The sequence below is a fragment of the Cervus elaphus genome, chromosome 11 (assembly GCF_910594005.1).
Source record: "Cervus elaphus chromosome 11, mCerEla1.1, whole genome shotgun sequence".
Classification (NCBI taxonomy): Eukaryota; Metazoa; Chordata; class Mammalia; order Artiodactyla; family Cervidae; genus Cervus; species Cervus elaphus.
This window is the reverse complement of record NC_057825.1, coordinates 50,732,305-50,748,856: the sequence shown is the minus strand read 5'-3', so window position 1 is coordinate 50,748,856 and position 16,552 is coordinate 50,732,305. Positions and strand designations below refer to the sequence as shown.

Genomic DNA, 16,552 nt, shown 5'->3' with positions numbered 1-16,552 from the left:
ATTGGCAACTCACTCCAGTAATTCTTGCCTGGAAAATCCCATGGACAGAGGAGCCTGGCAGGCCATGGCCCAGAGGGTCAAAAAAGAGTCAGACACGACTAAAGCAACTGAACACACATTTTCAATGTGGTCAGCACTGAAGGACAGACCCTATCGTCCTTCTACTCCCAACTATTCTTAAATCCCCACTCTTTGCCAAGCAACGTGGAAAATCTAAGAAATTAAAAATATGTTCCTTACGCACAGTAAATCTATAGTATAATACAGAAGAGAAGCATAACATTTATACAAACTGAAGCAAACAATAAGAGGCAAACAGGCTTTTAATTATGAATAGTGAGAGTGGAAGTTCAAAGAGACAAACAAAATGTTCACAGAATAAGATTAATAACAGGATAAGTTATTAAAGCAGCAAAAAGAATGGTATGACATATAGACAGAAAGAAAATGAATTCAAACCAAGTAAGCCACATGGAGAACACCAAATTAGAGAACAGGTATGCCTATGTGTGTCTTCCCAGATGGCAAGTGGCATAGTGGTAGAGAATCCGCCTACTAATACTGGGGAGGCAAGAGATGTGGATTCAATGTCTTGGTCAGGAAGATCTCCTGAAGAAAATGGCAACCTGCCCCAGTATTCTTGCCTGGAAAATTTCATGGACAGAGGAGCCTGGTGGGTTACACTCCATGAGGTCACAGAGTTTGACACAACTAAGCCACTGAGCACACATTCACATGCACATGTTTCTGTGGGTCTGCATGTATATGTGTGAACTTTGAAACTTCATATGTTGGAAAAAAGCAAGTAAAAAACAGGAATTCCTTATAACTGTCCACCCTGTCCCAATTCTTTATTTAATTGCTTTTTCCATTTTGGTTTATACAATACAGACCACACATCAATATACAAGTTACCTTCTAAAACTAAGGGAATACAGGGCTTAATTATGTGAAGATAGACTTTCAATAATGTGAGAACAGCAACTTCTTTCTTTCCCAGATTCCATAATTGCAGTGTCTCACACCCATCTCCGAAGTTCTGCTTTTTATAGGCAAAAGGGTTGCTATTTCACTTTTCCCCTTCCACTGAGATCGATTACCATCCAATCCACAGAAAGAAAGAAATCACTCCTTATTCAGGAAATGGAAGCTACTTTCATTCATTTCACATAATGGACAATGTAAGTTAGAAGTCTTATCCATTTCCTATTTTGGTTACCTGTTTCGCAAGCTCAGCACATTCCAAGATTCCTATTTTATGAAGCCAGTAAGGATATTCAGAGAAATTGTCTATCACATATTTCACATCCTGGAGTTGCCGGGCTCATCAGAAAGACAATACTGGATTGATTCCAATTGTCAAGCGAGTTATACTAGTGTAAAAGATCAGTAGATACTTGAGGATTATTGATTGAAATTACTGAAACATCGATGTAGAATAACTTAAGATGTTTAAAATATGCATATAGGGTTAGGTGTAAGAAACCAGATAGACTAACAAATAACAGTGAGGACAAACCAAATTTGAATAAACATTTTCACTGTAAAATCTATAAATTAGTATATCTGTTTCAGTAATGATGTCATTCAAAGGTTTATCGGAATGATGTTTGTAAAACTGAATTTGGAGTAATTTAGAAAACAAAGCAAAAGTCACTTAAAAAAAAAAAAAAAGCTTATTTTTAATCCCTAAATCTTAGTAAAAAGATTAGACAAAAATAACTACCAGTAGGGATATTATTTTGAACAAGGTGAATTAATTAAATCTCAGACGCAAGAACTATTTCATGTCCTTTCCTCTTACCAAAAAAAAAAAGAAAAGAAAAGAAAATTCAGGGTAAGTAAAGGTGACATAGAATCTATAGACAATTTCTAAATGAAAATCCCAATAGAGATTTGCATAATAAGATCACCACAAAAGCCTGTAAATTGTACATGCTAGTTTTCATGGAAAAATTATTATTATATAGATGAATTCTACTTTGTGGAACATTGTCTCATTAATGTGTACACATAGTTTATTTACTGTGATTTCTACAAAGTAGACCATTCTAGGAAAGTCATCACTTTTCTGTGGTATTATTTTTTTCTAAAATTTCTATGCAGTGATTTGGAAATAACAATTTTATGTTGACAGCATAATTATGGAGGAAAAATCAGATTGTTATATTACTAACTAGAAACAAGTGCCTTTAAAGATAAGTTTATAGAAATTTAAAGATATTAGAAACCAATTAAAGCTCTATAGATGGACTGAAATAAGAAAAAAATCTGAAATAATCACTCTTTTCAGTCTGTCTGCTATGTTTTGCTTATTACTGATTTAAAAACATGAAATTCCATATAACAGAAACTTAGCTTTCTACCCAAAAGAAACGTACTTCTTTTTCACTGGTAAAAGGAACTTCATTTTGTTTCAGTAACTCTTGGTGTATGCTCAGGTAGGGTAGCCTTATGGTAAATCATAAATTGTTTGGATAGTGAATAAAAGTTGTCTACATGTAGCCCCCAGACACAGGAAGAACACTGGACAAGTCAGTGGACACAGGGCTGGTTTCAACTTGCTAGTGTGTTACCAGCTAGTGTGTTACTAGCAAGTAAGACCCCCAGAGGGTCTCAGGGCCCCTGTTGCCAACCTCCTAATGGGTGAGGCTAGATCCTGGGGCTATTGATGGCCCACTGAAATGCCAAGCGCCAGGTCCCAGGGCCTCTGGCTGCAAGGCCCTAGAGGTCCTAGAGTTGGTGTCAGCCAACAGTTGGATGAGGCAGGGACCCAGCGGGGCTGGGACTTGTGCCGGCCTGCTGGTGAGTGCACTGGGTTATGACACGTACTCATTTCTTTCTAGTGCTCAGCAATATTCCATTGTTCTGATGCACCACACTTTATTCATCTATTGAAAAACATTTTTGTGCCTTCAAATTTGCACAACTATGAATATATTTGCTCTAAATATGCGTGTGTGTATTTTTATGTGGATATTAATTTTCAACTCTTTAGATAAACACCAAGGAGTGTGATTACTGGTCAACATATAAGAATATGCCTAATTTTGCTCAAAACTGCCAACCTCTCTTGCTAACTTTTTGAACCAATTTTCAGTCCCACCATAAATGAATGAGATTTCCTGTTGTTCCACATCCTTGCCAGCATTTGGTGTTGTCAGTGTTTCAGATTTTGGCCATTCTAACAGGTGTATAGTTGTATCTCATTGATGTTTTAATATGCATTTCCCTGATGGCATATGATTTGAGCATTTATCACATGGCTATGTGCTATCTGTATGCCTTCTTTGATTTACTTCTCTGGTGGCTCAGACAGTAAAGCGTCTGTCTACAATGTGGGAGACCTGGGTTCGATCCCTGGATGGGGAAGATCCTCTCTGGAGTAGCAACCCACTCCAGTACTCTTGCCTGGAAAATCCCATGGGAAGAGCCTGATAGGCTACAGTCCATGGGGTCGCAAAGAGTTGGACACGACTGAGTGACTTTACTTATGCTTTCTTTGATGAAGTATTTTAACATATTTGGCCCATTTTTAAAACAGATTGTTTATTTCTTATTATTGAATTGTATGTCCTGTTTATATATTTAGGACAAAGTCCTTTACTGGATGTTTCTTTTGCAAATATTTTCTTCTTGTTAGTTGTTTGTTCCCTCATTGAATGAAGTGCAGGCTATTAATTGTTTCTCTCATGAATTGTTCCTTTGATGTTGAATCTTAAAAGTTGTCACTATACCCAAGTTCACCTGGGTGTTCTCCTATGTTATCTTCTAGTTATTTCATAGTTTTGCTTTTTACACTAAGGTGGGGATTTATTTGTGTTAATTTTCTGCAGGGTGTAAGATCTGTGTCTAGATTCATTTTTTTGTGCACATAGATGCCTAGCTGCTCCAGTACCAATTTGTTGAAAAAACTGCTTGTTCTGTTGTATTTTCTCCTTTGTCAAAGATCAGTTGATTATATTCACATGGGGCCTATTTCTGGGTTCTATTTTCTGTCTCACTGACCTATTTGTATATTCTTTCATCAATACTGCACTATATTGATTATTATAGCTTTATAATTTGCCCGCTTTTAAAAATCAGGTTATCTAGTTTTTTGATGCTGAGTTATGTGGCTTCTTTATATATTTTGGATATATGATTCAAAAGTATAGTTTCTTTCTGTAGACTGATTTTTATTTTGCTGATATTTTTCTGTTGCTCTGCAGCATTGTTTTGTTTTGTTTTTTAGTCTGATGTGTCCCATTTGTTCAGTTCTGCTTTTGTTGCCTTGCTTTTGAGATCATATGCAAAAAATATCAAGACTCATATCAAGGAGATTTTCCCCTCATGTTTCCTCTAAGATTTTTATGATATCAGGTCTTGTAGTTAGGTATTTAATACATCTTGAGTTGACATATTTATTGTGTAAGATAAGGGTCAATTTCAAAGTGGAATATAGGAAAAATATACTCTCTAGTACATATGACAAAGCTATTATATTTGAGCTCATTAAGTACTCTCTTCAGTCACTTTTCCATGTTTAATAAGGAAAAAGGCAAAGATTATTATGTTTTTATTCTATTCCCTTGGCTTACTTCCCTCACTGGTGCAAAAGCAAATTCTCTAAGTTATAAGCTCCTTTTCAATATCATTGTGATTTTTAAGAGCTTTAAGAAATAATCACTAGTATGGTATTGAAATCTTAATTTTTGGCATTTGAAGACTTGCCAGTCTTGATTTCATGTTTGGATGTGTATGTAAAAAAAAAAAAAATGATGTTTTATTCAGAACACAGGGAGAAAGGGGATTCCTAACGGTCTCTGCCTGTCTTTGAAAGGAAGCCCTTTGTGCCACTTTAAATCAAAAGTTGAGGTACATGTTTTTACTACTCTCATTTCACAGAACGTAAAACTAAGACCCTGAGAGAATCACTAACTTTTCCAAGAACAAACAATGAATTTGTATAAATGAAATTTGAATTAATTCTTCAAATAGACCTAATGTGATGCATAATTTGCATGAAGCTTTAGCATACTAATGTGTTTATATTTCAAAAGGATACATAAACAGAAGGATAATCAAAGATAAATATAACCAAGGATTGTAACATAAAATTAATAATAGAATTAATGGTAAAGCCCCAAAATGAGCTAGGGTGGCAAAATTGCTAAGTTATACATAAATGCTTCTTTTTTATTTTCAGCACAAAAGATGAGGAAAAAGACAGTTCTTCATTTGGGGGCCAATGATATAGCTGTAATGATTTTCTTATTCCATTTACATATAAGCTAGTTTAAGCAAACTGTTTAAATCAAATTCCCCAATACACCAATTTGATAGTAGACACAAGGAACTAGTTAGCAAGAGCTCTGAATGTCCCTTGCTGATTATTGAGTCATTATTGTGAGTATGGGGGCTTCCTAAGTGGTGCTAGTGGTAAAGATAAAGAACCTGCCTGCCAGTGCAGGAGATTCAGGAGATCCAGGTTTGATCCCTGGGCAGGGAAGATTCTCTGGAGAAAGGCGTGGCAACCCATTCTAGTATCTTTACCTGGACAATCCCACGGACAGAGGAGCCTGGCAGGCTACAGTTCATAGGGTAGCAAAGAGCTGCAGACGACTGAAGCGACTTAGCATGCACAGTGTGAACATGCAGACAGCATATGTAAAACTGACAAATACTGACTTTTACAATGGACAAAGAAACTGGGGTAAACAAACTGTGGACTGGCTCACTTAATGCTGATTCTAGGCAAAATTCAAGAGTCATTAACATAACCTTAGGATCACTTGAGCAGGTTCTATCTCATTGTTGTTATTGTTTAGTCACTTTGTCTGACTTTTTGTGACCCCATGGACTGCAGCACACTAGGCTTCCCTCTCCTTCACTATCAGCTAGAGTTTGCTCAAACTCATGTCCATGGTGTCAATGGTGCCATCCAACCATCTCATCTTCTGTTGGCCCATTCTCCTCCTGCTCTTAATCTTTCCCAGCAACGTCTTTTCCAACGGGTTAGCTCTTCAACTATTGCATTAAGCCAATTTATTTCCTTGAGAAACATAATAGATACATAAATATTTTAAAAATTAAGTGGTAGACACAGGAGTCAGTAAGGCATTTCATGTTTCTTATGAGATGCTTGAAGCAACAAAGGAAAGATGAGATGCAACAGCAATTTATTGAATTAGAAATCAATTGAATAATTTTGCCTAAACATGAGTGGGGCTTTGGTCAATTGGGCTTCCCTGGTGGCTCATGTGGTAAGGAATCCACCCTCAATGAAGGAGACCTGGGTTCGATCCCTGGCTTTGGAAGATCCCCTGGAGAAGGGAATGGCTACCATGTCAGTGTTCTGGCCTGGAGAATTCCACGGACAGAGGTGTCTGGCAGGCTACGGTACATGCAGTTTCAAAGAGTTAGACACAACTGAGCAACTTCCACTTTGGACAATTGGCTGGGTGATTTCTAGTGGTTACTTCAGAGCCATGCATAAAGATTGTCATGCCTGATTTACTTTTATAGTTTTTGTTAACAGTAAAGATGTCGTGTTTATCTAATTTACAGGGGGCACACTTCAGATTTGGTGTCTAAATTGGTAGATGACTTGAATGCTGTATTTGAAATGGTGATAGAACTCAAAATTATGTAAAATGATCATACTACTCAACTATATTATGAGATTTTCTAATACAAGGGCTAAAAATAGAGATAAGGCAGGGTACAGCTCAGAAAGTAGTAATTCTTATCCCAACAAAAAGTCATGGATGGATGACTTCTCCCAGGTAAGAGAATAAAAGTCATTTTATTCATTTTATATGTCAGTACCAATCTTCCAATTTATTCCACCCCCACTCCCCTTTGGGCTTCTCAGGTGGCACAGTGGTAAATAATTTGCATGCCAATGCAGGAGACACAGGAGACACCATTTCGATCCCTGGGTTGGGAAGATCCACAGAAGTAGGAAATGGCAATGCACTCCAGTATTCTTGCCTAGAGAATCCCCTGGACAGAGGAGCCTGTTGGGCTTCAGTCCATGGGGTCGCAAAGAGTCAGACACGACTGAGCGTGCACATATGCACACACACATTCCCCTTAATGTCCATACTTTTGTTCTCTACATCTGTGTCTCTATTTCTGCTTTGCAAATAGGTTCATTTATACTACTTCTCTAAACTAACACATAGATTAATAATAATATATGCAATATTAATATGCAACAATAATAATATGCAATATTAGTTTTTCTCTTTCTGACTTACTTCAGTCTGTATGACGGTGATTAGATCCATCCACACCTTGGCAAATGATATAAATTCATTCTATTTTATGGTTGAAAGTGAAGGTGAAGTCGCTTTGCAAATAGGTTGAAAGTGAAAGTGAAGTTGCTTTGCAAATAGGTTTTGTTCTCTACATCTGTGTCTCTATTTCTTCTTTGCAGATAGGTTCATTTATACTACTTCTCTAAACTAACACATAGATTAATATTAATATATGCAATATTAATATGCAACAATAATAATATGCAATATTAGTTTCTCTCTTTCTGACTTACTTTATTCTGTATGATGGTGATTAGATCCATCCACACCTTGGCAAATGATATAATTTCATTCTATTTTATGGTTGAAAGTGAAACTGAAGTTGCTCAGTTGTGTCTGACTCTTTGCAACCCCATGGACTGTAACCTACCAGGCTCCTCAGCCCATGGAATTTTCTAGGCAAGAGTACTGGAGTGGGTTGCAATATTCTTCAGGGGATCTTCCTGATCCACAGATTAAACCTGGGTCTCCCGCATTGCAGGCAGACACTTTACCATCTGAGCCACCAGGGAAGCTGAATTTATGATTAACATTCCATTGTATATCTTTATCCATTCCTCTGTTGAGGACATTTAAGTTGCTTCCATGTCTATTGTAAATAGTGGTACAAGGAACACTGGGATATATGTATATTTTGAAATTATGATTTTCTCTGGGAATATGCCTAGGAGCAGAATTGCCGGGTCACGTGGTAGCTCTATATTTAATTTTCTCAGGAACCTCCATTTTGTTCTCCATCGTCTCTGTACCAATTTACATTTCTACCAACAGTGTAAGAGAGTTCTCTCTTCTCCACATTCCTCTAATATTTATTGTTTGTAGATTGTTTCAGTTCAGCTCAGTTCAGTTGCTCAGTCGTGTCTGACTCTTTGCGACCCCATGAATCTCAGCACGCCATGCCTCCCTGTCCATCACCAACTCCTGGAGTTTACTCAAACTCATACCCATCAAGTCGGTGATACCATCCAGCCATCTCATCCTCTGTCGTCCCCTTCTCCTCCTGCCCCCAATCCCTCCCAGCATCAGGGTCTTTTCCAATGAATCAGCTCTTCGCATGAAGTGACCAAAGTATTGGAGTTTCAGCTTCAGCATCAGTCCTTCCAATGAACACCCAGGACGGATCTGCTTTAGGATGGACTGGTTGGATCTCCTTGCAGTCCAAGGGACTCTCCAGAGTCTTCTCCAACACCACAGTTCAAAAGTATCAATTTTTCAGCACTCAGCTTTCCTCACAGTCCAACTCTCACATCCATACATGACCAATGGAAAAACCATAGCCTTGACTAGATGGACCTTTGTTGGCAAAGTAATGTCTCTGCTTTTTAATACGTTATCTAGGTTGGTCATAACTTTCCTTCCAAGGAGTAAGCCTCTTTTAATTTCATGGCTGCAATCACCATCTGCAGTGATTTTGGAGCTCCAAAAAGTAAAGTCTGACACTGCTTTCACTGTTTCCCCATCTGTTTCCCATGAAGTGATGGGACCAGATGCCATGATCTTAGTTTTCTGAATGTTGAGCTTTAAGTCAACTTTTTCACTCTCCTCTTTCACTTTCATCCAGAGGCTTTTTAGTTCCTCTTCACTTTCTGCCATAAGGGTGGTGTCATCTGCATATCTGAGGTTATTGATATTTCTCCCGGCAATCTTGATTCCAGCTTGTGCTTCTTCCAGCCCAACGTTTCTCATGATATACTCTGCATATAAGTTAAATAATCAGGGTGACAATATACAGCCTTGACATACTCCTTTTCCTATTTGGAACCAGTCTGTTGTTCCATGTCCAGTTCTAACTGTTGCTTCCTGACCTGCATACAGGTTTGATGATGACTATTCTGACCATTATGAGGAGATTCCTAATTGTAGTTTTGATGTGCATTTCTCTAATAATTAGTGATATTGAGCATTTTTTCATGTGCCTCTTGACCATCTGTATGTTTTCTTTGGAGAGATATCTATTTAAATCTTCCATCCATGTTTTGATTGGGTTGTTTGTTTTTTGTTGTTGCTGTTGTTGATGTTGAGTTGCATGAATTGTCTGTGTATTTTGGAGATTAATCTCTTGTCAGTTGCTTCATTGCAAATATTTTCTCCCATTCTGAGGGTTGTCTTTTCATTTTGTTAATAGTTTCCTCTGCTGTGCAAAAGCATTTGATTAGGTTGGATTTGTTTATTTTTGCTTTTATTTTTATTACTCTAGTAGGTGGGTCAAAAAAGATCTTGCTGTTATTTATGTCAAAGAGCCTTCTGCCCATGTTTTCCTCTAAGAATTTTATTTTGTCCAGCTTAACATTTAGACCTTTAATCCATTTTGAGTTTATTTTTGCGTATGGTGTTAAGAAATAGGCTAGTTCCATTCTTTTACGTGTAGTTGTCCAGTTTCCCCAGCACTACTTATTGAAGAAACTGTTTTTTCTCCATTGTATATTCTTGGCTTCTTTGTCATAGATTAGGTAACCATAGGTGAATGAATTTATTGCTGGGAGTTCTATCTTGTTACATTGAAATATATTTCCATTTCTTATATGTTAAAGAAATAGAAAAACAAAAATTAAACACTCCTTTTTTTTCCCCCAAGTAAAGGCTTAGACTTGTTCTCAACATAATTACCACTTGATATTTATTTCAGTATGACTTCCTAGCTTATATTAAATATGATGTTGTTCTGAGTGATTTCCTAAATTGCTTTTGTTATCTTGACACCCCGTTTACTCTGCATACTGTCTTTCCATAAGCACACAAGGTTTCCAAATATTTACTTCTATCTTTTTTTTTTTTTTAATTTCCTGGGTCTCATCAACTGATTTTCTTTTTTAAATTAAAAAGAATTTTTATTTTTGGAGAGTACGCTTGGGAATCTGACAGGCCAAGATTTTATTTTTTTATTCTTTTTACTTTTTGACTTCCTTCAGCCATTTTTCTGAGCTCTGGCAACAATCAAATTATTCTCCATATCTATGAGCTTGTCTTTTTGTTCTGTTTTGCTGTTAGTTTTCACACATTAAAGAGATTATATAATATTTATTTTTCTCTACTTGACATACTTTATTTAGCATAACGCCCTTGTGGTCCTTCCATGTTGTTGCAATGACAAAATGACATTATTTTAGCTGACTATTATTCCATTATAGATTATATATGTATATATATATATATAACCTCAAATTTCTTCAATTCTTCATTCATTAATGGACACTTAGATTGTTTCTATACCTTGTCTATTATAAATAGTGCTTTAATGAACATGAAAATGCATCTTTCTAAGTTATTGTTTTCATTTTCTTTGTATAAATGTACAAAAGCAGAATTGTGGGAGAATATGGTACTTCTATCTCTAATATTCTGAGGTGCTTCCAAACTACTTTCCATAGTTGCTGCACCAATTTACAGTCTGACCAACAGTTCCCATGAGAGTTCCCTTTACTCTACAACCTTACCAAAATGTATTATTTCTTGTCTTTTCTTTTTAATAATTGCCATTGTAACAGATTTGAAGTGAGATGTTACACAAAACTAATCTATGACTTTGATTTGCCTTTCCATATGAATTAAAATATTTTAATAAACCTGTTAGATATCTGTATGTCTTCTTTGGAAAAAAAATGTCTATTCAGATTTTCTGCCCATTTTCTAATTGGATTGCTTGATTTTTGCTATTGAGCTGTCTGAGTTCTTTATATATTTTAGATATTAGCCCCTATCAGATGGGCTTCCCTGGTGGCTTAGTAGTAAAGAATCTGCCTGCAGTACAGGATATGTGAGTTTGACCCCTGGGATGGGAAGAAGCCCTGGAGAATGAAATGGCTACTACTCTAGCATTCTTGCCTGGGAAATTCCATGGAAAGAGGAGCCTGTCAGGCTGCAGTCTATGGAATCACAGGAAAGAAACACAACTTAGCAACTAAACCACCACCACCACCACCCTCATTAGATAAATGATTTGCAAATATAGTTCCCCGTTCAGAAGGCCTTTAACTTTGGTCAGTGTTTCCTCTGCTGTGCAGAAACCTTTTAGTTTTATTTAGTCCCACTTACTTATTTTAACTTTTGTTGCATTTTCTTTTGGTGCCAGATTGTCAAGGGGCTTACCATCTATGTTTTCTTACAGGAGATTTATTCTTTCAAGTCTAATATTCAAGATCTGAATTCATTTTGAAGTTATTACTTAATATGGTATGAGATTGTAGTGCAGATAGACCAATTTGTACATAGGTGTCTAGTTTTATCAACAAAATTTACTAAAAAGACTGTATTTCCCCACTTTATGCTCCTTGGTTCTTTTATTATAAACTAACTGACCCTACATGTGTGGGTTTATTTTTTAGTTCTCTGCTGTGTTCCATTGATCCAAGCATCTGTTTTTATTCTCATACCATACTGTTCTAATTATAATAGCTTTGTCATACAGTTTGAAATCAGAGAGCATAAGGCCTCAAGTTGTGTCCTTCTTTCTCAAGATTACTAACCTTAACCCTAGCTCAATTCAATACTCTGCAATTAAAGTCTACAAGCAATAAATGCTGGAGAGGCTGTGGAGAAAAGGGAACCCTCTTACACTGTTGGTGGGAATGCAAACTAGTACAGCCACTATGGAAAACAGTGTGGAGATTCCTTAAAAAACTGGAAATAGAACTGCCATATGACCCAGCAATACCACTTCTGGGCATACACACTGAGGAAACCAGATCTGAAAGAGACACATGCACCCCAATGTTCATCGCAGCACTGTTTATAATAGCCAGGACATGGAAGCAACCTAGATGCCCATCAGCAGACGAATGGATAAGGAAGCTGTGGTACATATACACCATGGAATTTTACTCAGCCGTCAAAAAGAATTCATTTGAACCAGTCCTAATGAGATGGATGAAACTGGAGCCCCTTATACAGAGTGAAGTAAGCCAGAAAGATAAAGAACATTACAGCATACTAACACATATATATGGAACTTAGAAAGATGGTAACGATAACCCTATATGCAAAACAGAAAAAGAGACACAGAAATACAGAACAGACTTTTGAACTCTGTGGGAGAAGGTGAGGGTGGGATGTTTCAAAAGAACAGCATGTATACTATCTATGGTGAAACAGATCACCAGCCCAGGTGGGATGCATGAGACAAGTGCTCCGGCCTGGTGCACTGGGAAGACCCAGAGGAATCGGGTGGAGAGGGAGATGGGAGGGGGGATCGGGATGGGGAATAAGTGTAAATCTATGGCTGATTCATATCAATGTATGACAAAACCCACTGAAATGTTGTGAAGTAATTAGCCTCCAACTAATAAAAAAATTAAAAAAAAAAAAAGTTACTAGCAAGGAAATTGAAACAGTAATTAAAAATCTCCCAACAAAAAAAAAAAAAAAAAAAAGAGTGGATATATGCTAATGTACACCTGAAGTTAACACAACATTGCAAATCAACTATACTTTCAATATATATTTTTTCTAATTGGTTTGAATATTTGGTTTTTAGTTTGCTTTATTTGTTTTGCCTTTTGTGATACCATATAAATTTTAGGATTATTTGTTCTATTTCTTTGAAAAACACCATTGGAATTTTGATTAGGATGGCATTTAATCTGTAAATAGTTGGGGATAGTATGTTAATTTTAACAATATTGATTCTTCTTATTCATGAACACAGAATATCTTTCTGTTTATGTGACATCTATATATATATATATATATTTTTTTTTTTTCACTAATGTCTTGTAGTTTTCAGTGTACAGGTCATTTACCTCATTGATTAAATTTACTTCTAAATGTTTTATGCAATTATATAAATCCTAATTCCTCTTTCTGATAGTTTATTATTGCTGTTGTTGTTCAGTCACTCAGTCATGTCAAACTGTTTGCAACCCTATGAGCCACAGCATGTGAGGTTTCCCTGTCCTTCATGATCTCCTGCAGTTTGCTCAGACTCATGTCCATTGAGTTGGTGATGCCATCCAAACATCTCATCCTCTGTCACCCCATTCTCTTTCTGCTCTCAGTCTTTCCCAGCATCAGGGTCTTTTCCAATGAGCCAGCTCTTCGCATCAGGTGGCCAAAGTATTGAAGGACATCAATTGAAGAAAATCACAGCTGATTTTCTTTAGGATTGACTACTTTGATCTCCTTGCCACCTAAGGAACTCTCAAACATTTTCTCCAGAACCACAATTCAAAAGTATAAGTTCTTCAGTTCTCAGCCTTCTTTATGGTCCAACTCTCACATCCATACATGACTACTGGAAAAAAACATAGCTTTGACTAGATGGACCTTTGTTGGCAAAATGATGTCTCTATGTTTTAATATGCTGCCTAAGTTTGTCATAGCTTTCCTTCCAAAGGACAAGCATCTTTTAACTGCCACCATTTCCACTTTTTCCCCATTTATTTTCCATGAAGTAATGGGACCAGATGTCATGATCTTAGTTTTATGAATGCTGAGTTTTAAGCCAATTTTTTCATCGATGAGAGTGTCACCCTTGTCAAGAGGTTCTTTAGTTCCTCTTCAGTTTCTGCAATTAAATTGGTATCATCTGTGATTGCTGATGTTTCTTGTGGCAATCTTGATTCCAGCTTATGAGTAACCCAGCCTGGTATTTTGCATGATGTACTCTGCATAGAAGTTAAATAAGCAGGGTGAAAATATATAGCCTTTACATACTCCCTTCCCAGCTTTGAACCAGTCAATTGTTTCATGGCCCATGGCTTTTTGTACATTAATTTTATTATGTTGAGGTAGTTTCCTCTATACTCACTATATTGAGAGGTGTTTTTTGTTGGTTTGTTTTTAATTAGGGGTAGAGTATGCTATTGAGATCAATCTTTATTGGTTTACTGGGTTCAATATTAGATCAATCTCTTAAAAGTTATAATTTTTCCATCACAAAAATTAATTGCAGAACAAAGAACAGATACTGCAAAGGTGTCAGTGATAGAAAATGAAATTGCTTCTTTAAAACTGAAAAAAACAAAATCATTGCATGAATATCATTTCAAAGGGAAAATAATTCTGAAAAATAAAGTCTATTAAATACCAATGTTGTGTTAATTTCAGCTGAAAATAATGAGCTGTTAGTTTGCTTAATCTAAAAGTCAAAGGTAGTTATCTAAGATGGGATAGAAAAAGGCCGTAATGAGCAAAAACAAAGCACATTTCTAATTAGGTGGCATTTAACTAGCTTATCCAGAATATAATATATAAAAATATTTATTTTGTGAATTTTTTACAAATATTACATATATAAACCTGTAGAAAAGGATGTGCCATTGAAATTTTAAAAAATTACAGTAAGAAATCTACCCAATATTGTTATCTAATAATTTATTCTGAAAACTAGAAAGACACCCCTCTGTTGGAATATGCTTTTATACTTTTAATTACTCCTTCCCCTTCCATATCCCTCCTTTCACATATTTCTTTCTTGCCTCCCAGAAGACCAAAAAGATTATATTAGCTGCTCCCCACAAAACATGTAGAGATAATATTACTCCTATTTGTCAGATAAAGAATGTGAAACATGGAATTAAATAATAAAGCTGTCATATTTTGAGTAAATGTTGACAATTACTCAAATATCAAATCTGACCAAATGTCAAGTCTGACCAAGTAATGGTCTGGTTGGTTTGTAAGTGAAAACACAAATAAATAAAACCTGACAGACACGAATTTCAGGACCATGAGAAAAACAAAATCTCTTACACTTGGAATGTTCTAACAATAAAAATTCTAGACTCAGAGACAGTAAAATGGTCCTCAGAATATTTTATGTGATCAGTAACGTATTGGACAGGCATTAGCAAGGAAACAGAAATTCTCCATGATAGAATGGTATCAAATTTAACACAACACACACTCACACACTGATACCAGATTTAGACTTTTAAAATAAGATTTAAAAAGAAAAAAGAAACAGAGAGAGAAAAAGATGGGTAGAAGGATGAAGCCACCAATCTGGCAAACTATGCCAGGTAGTAAAGGATAGAAAAGAAGCAAAATTGATTCAAGAAGTTGGTTAGAGTTCAAAAAACACATAGCTAAATCATCATGAAAGTGTAGGAATTTCATAGACAGAAATAAAAGTTGATCATTAGATGAAATATTGCCAAGCTTACAACTTCAGGAAAAGAAATTACATAACAGAACATTTGAAATGTCACTGAGGTCATGGTTGTTCTTCTAGACCACATTATGATTTAATATTCATTGACTGTTATTTTCTGGTGAAAACAATGAGTTGAAGGTAATTTGAGATCATGGGTACTATAACATGGATATTGTTACATATATATATGTATGTATATATATATATATATATATGTATATATATACATATATATAACACAATGAGTTGAAGGTAATTTGAGATCATGGGTACTATAACATGGATATTGTTACATATATATATGTATGTATACATATATATAACATGCATAGATAATAAAAGTTAACATAAATTTAGCCTCCATTGGTCCATATTAAAGAGCTCTGGGAACAAGTCAAGGAGGTATTGATAACTGTGCTTAGGAATTGAACTTATGATTGCTTGAATTTTGTGAATACAGAAGAGATGTTGATTGGGTTGGAAAAGGGAATTCCCAAAGATACGAACAGGTCTTTTGAAATTTAGGTTACTTTTATTTCCTGAAGGGAGTTAAAGACCCATAACTGACAAAACAGCTGACAGACAGTTTAGCACATTAAGTTTAGAAAAAAACCAAAAGTGAACAATAAATCATGGAAGGTCTGTATAGTCAAAGCTGTGTTTTTTCTAGTTATGTATGGTGTGAGAGTTGGACCATAAAGAAGGATGAGAACAGAAGAATTGATACTATTGAAATGTGGTCCTGAAGAAGACTCTTGAGAGTCCCTTGGACAGCAAGGAGATCAAAGCAGTCTATCTTAAAGGAAATCAGTCCTGAATATTCATTGGAAGGACTAATGCTGAAGCTGAAGCTCCAATACTTTGACCACCTGACGCGAAGAGCTGACTCATTGGAAAAGACCCTGATGCTGGGAAAGATTGAAGGCAGGAGGAGAAGGGGACAACAGAGGATGAGATGGTTGGATGGCATCACTGACTTGATGGACATGAGTTTGAGCAAGCTCCAGAAGTTGGTGATGGACAGGAAAGACTGGAGTGCATCAGTTCATGGAGTTGAAAAGAGCGGGACACAACTTAGTGACTGAGCAACAGCAACAAGCCTCTGAATGCATTTCATTTGGCATTATAGGCAGTTAAAAAACAAATAAATAAACAAGAT

The 16,552-nt window shown here is 36.1% G+C and overlaps 1 long non-coding RNA gene across 1 annotated transcript; it reads right to left on the bottom strand.

The window, feature by feature from the left end:
* Positions 1 to 8,901: 8,901 nt before the first annotated feature.
* LOC122702527 lies at positions 8,902 to 13,988 on the bottom strand. The gene is made up of 3 exons (XR_006343276.1): positions 13,877 to 13,988; positions 11,391 to 11,393; positions 8,902 to 8,968 (listed from the first exon to the last, which is right to left on the bottom strand). It is a non-coding gene; the product is annotated as an uncharacterized LOC122702527 (long non-coding RNA).
* Positions 13,989 to 16,552: the final 2,564 nt, after the last annotated feature.